The sequence below is a fragment of the Crocodylus porosus genome, unplaced genomic scaffold (genome assembly GCF_001723895.1).
Source record: "Crocodylus porosus isolate Cpor-Errol unplaced genomic scaffold, CroPor_comp1, whole genome shotgun sequence".
NCBI lineage: Eukaryota > Metazoa > Chordata > Crocodylia > Crocodylidae > Crocodylus > Crocodylus porosus.
Window position 1 is genome coordinate 68,782,616 of NW_017728947.1, and position 3,825 is coordinate 68,786,440.

Here is a 3,825-nt window from a genome sequence, read left to right on the forward strand (position 1 = left end):
GGTTAGAGAGCAAGGGCTTGATTTGGGAACCTCGTGAACCAACAGACCTCCTTTAGTTTATGACTTTGTGAAACAATAAAAGTTTTAAATTGAACAGGTCTGAGCCTGTGCTTAATTCAGTCCTATATAATTCGGCATTGAGCTCCCACAGATGGAGATAACTGTAATTGTATATTTAGAAAATAATACAAGCATGTAAAATAAAAAATGAAGAGTGAAGGAAGGAGAACGATATGCTACTTTCCCTGGCTTGGGGCAAGTATGTTTAATACAGGAGGCCAATATTTTGTCCTCTGGTTTCCATTGCTTTTAAGTTGCAATATTGTGGGCCTATTAATAAGTAAATAAATACTTTTAAGTTATTCATATCAGAAATTAACCAACCTTTCTGTAATATATAAAAATAAAAATGTAAATGCTTTGTACTTGCAATTTTCCCACTTTCTCTGTGTTATGAGATAGTAATGAATCAAATTATGTAGTAACACTGCTGTAAGCATTTTGTCCACTAATTATATAACAAAGTTGTATGGTTGTCAAGCTATGGGAATATGAGGGCAATTTCAAAAAGAACAGAGGGAATTTTCTTTGTCTTATGGAAAAAGTCATACAGCAAATCTCTGTATCATAAAAGTTGTACGCATACCTTAGTAAGCGGCCTTGTATTTCACGCAAAAATAAAGGATGCTCCTTGCAAAGGAATGAGACTTTGCAGCTCTGCTGCAGTGTAGGGATGTTAGAGAAGAAGACAGAATAAAGATTAATTACGAAATAACTCTTGTAGATTTCATATTTGACAGATGACAGCAGCATACATTTTGATAGGAACTTTTTGCTTTGCATTTACATGTAATGGAAATAAGCAATGAGAGAAATGCAAAGGTGATTAAAAATACTAGATTTGTGGGAGGGACATGTGTGTTTTAGTAATCTTTCCTATCATGCATATAGCACCAAACAAAATTACAGTCCCAAATTCCCAGAAGCACAGGGAATCAAGACATGAACTGCTTTTGTCTTGCTACCCAAGGCAAGAGAGAGAGAGGGGCGTTCATGTGTTTTTGCTTTCTCTTGAGGTCATGCTACCTGAAAAGGAGGTGGAGCTGGCCTATGAGTTGCACAGTTTACAGTTAGCGTTGATCACTGACCACCCTAGCCTTTTCAGTTTCAGAGAGTAGCAGTGAATGAGACCCTTAGGACATTTACAATGGAGACAGGGGTAGTTGGCTGTGTTAATCTGAAGTCAGGCAAAAGGCAGGGCAGGGTAGCACCTTGTTGGAGATTAATTGGTTCAGAGAGACATAAATTTTCATAGGCAACAACCTACAGTACTTTGTCAGCATCCAAACTAGTTAGTCTTTAAGGTAGTGATTCTCAGCCAGGGTACCATGGCAGCCTGGGGTGCCGTAAGATAATTTCAAGGGGGATGTGGGGTGTCATGCAGTGTTTGCACTGTTGGGTATACAAGATTGATGAGGAAAACCCTGAGATTTCACATAGGAATTTATAGTGTTAAAAACATCCTGACCAGTGGTGGCTTTTCTGAGTTCTTTGCAACAGAATTGCTTTATTATTTTTCTGTACTCAAAAAAACCTTGAAAACTAAGAGCTGGCGTTTTCTGAGGGGTACCTTGAGTTTAACAGGGGGTACTTTGAGTCCAAAAAGGTTGAGATCACTGCTGTAAGGTGACACCACTGCCCTGCTTTCTATCAACATTTATAATGTTCACTGGTTCAAGGAGACAGTAGGACCAAGAATCCTGTGGAGTTTATAACCTTATCAGGTAGCAGTGTGCAACTCAGGTGTCTCTTTCAGGGGGCCAAGTTGTTGCCTTCTGCAAGAGTGGTCTTTGGTGGAGTTTGTATGTAGGATAATTTTTACTAAGCTTAACATAACAAATGGAGTGGTGTACAAATTGCACTTGTTCCCACTCCACGTGTGCCAAACCCAGAAATGAGGCAGTGAGGGTACTTCTGCCACCAATCCTTAGCTATGTCTCAGGTGTACTTGAGAATAGCAATAAAAGATGTCCTTGGCATGGCTTTATTCACTAAAGTTTATTTGCTGATTTCTAGGTTTGATGGATACAGACTTAGATTGGGTGGGTAGGGCAAGCTCTTTAGGAGTGCTTGGGAGCACTGCAGGCATATTGCACAAGTACGTTGGGTAGGATGCTTTTTTAAAAATATTATTTAGACAACTTTTTCATCTAAATCCTTACAAATGGTTTAAGGAAGCTAATGATTGTATATTTTCAAAATTAAATTAACAAAAAAACGCAAAAAAATTTTAATGGGAAAAAAATTTCAGCTATTATTTTAATTTCTCCAATAAAGCAAAAGGTGAGGAAAATGCTCTAAGTTATAAACCAAAAGAAAAGAAAAATACTCTAGAAACTTTGGAAGTCAGGCAGATTCAAAAGGTGATATTAATGCCATATTTATTCAATTGTAGGACCTGGTTCTCCCACCCCCATTCCCCATCTTAGAATCACATATAGGGCAAGTGCGCAGAGGGCAGGCCAGAGCTGTGGTGTAAGCTCCAGTCCCTTCCTCTGTACATTGCTCTCTCCTCCCTGCCCCATGCAGCCTGTGCTTCCCTGCCTGTCCCTCTCCCTCCACCTTTACTTTTGCTCTAGGAGCACCAAGCACAGCCCCACCTGGTATAGCAGCAGTGTGTGGCCTGCACAGCTGCTACAGGGCCTGGGCTGGGGCTATACTCCATGCTCAGTGTCCCAGGCTAGGATGGGGATGGAGTCTGCCTTTGCAGAGGGGAGTTGGGGAGCACAGGCTGGGGGCAGGAGTGCCCTTGAAGCTGCTGGGATGTGAAGGATGTGGGACAGAGGTAACATGGGGGCAGGCACAAGCAGGGGGCAAGCTGCTTGACGGCCGTACACCATCTGCTTCCCTGCAGTGGTAGGAATGAATAAAAGACAGTCCTCCAATAATTAGATTCCATACATGGAAAATGATGACAAATGTATTAATTTTCCATGTATAGAATTTAATAATTGGAGGACTATCTTAGAGTCAGAATTCTTTGCATAAATGCAGTAATAAAACAGTAAGTTTTTATACAGGTAGGCAGTGGCATTAGCAATTTAAAGGAGGAAGAGGTCTAAGTCGGTGTGGCCTCCTTGTCTGGGCAGTCTTATTTCAGTTTCCCAACCGCCTTATCTTGGTGTAGCTTGAGTCAGGATGTGATTTATGGTAGCGCAAGGGTGATGTTGCAGCCAGGGTGGTCCACAAACCATGCGGGAGGCAAGGATTTCTTGGAGCGATGTCTTTTATTGTCTTGTTGTGTAACCGGGATGAAATTAAAGGGGCTTTCGAAGGCGAGGTGTTCCTCAGCGGCTCGGGGCAGAGCTATGCCGTCAGGCAGCTGCCCCACAAACCTTTTGGGGAAATTTAACCTCCCTAATCATGTTAAATTAAGATAAATGTTTTGGGGAGTTGGGGGGTGAGGGGAACGGACAAGAACAGGGGTCGTGAGGAATGGGGTGAAGGTGCCTACAGCCTCCTTGGAAGCTCTTGCTGCCCGAAGACGGCTCCTGCCACGGCAGGGGAGGGGGCCCGAGGATGCTCCTCCCGTGCAGCAGGGGGCGGGCCTGTGCCGCAGGGAGAAGGGCTCGCGAGCCAGTCCAGGCGGGGCGAAACTGGGCCCCTCGCGCGCAGCCCGCGCTCGCCAGATGGTTGGCGCGAGGGGAGGGGGGGACCCCTTACGCACGTACGTCATCACGGCGCCCCCGCGCGCCGGCCCGGCCTCCAGGGCAGCGGGAGGTGGTTCTTGCAGCGCATGCGCAGGCGGGTGGGGTTCGGGCTCGC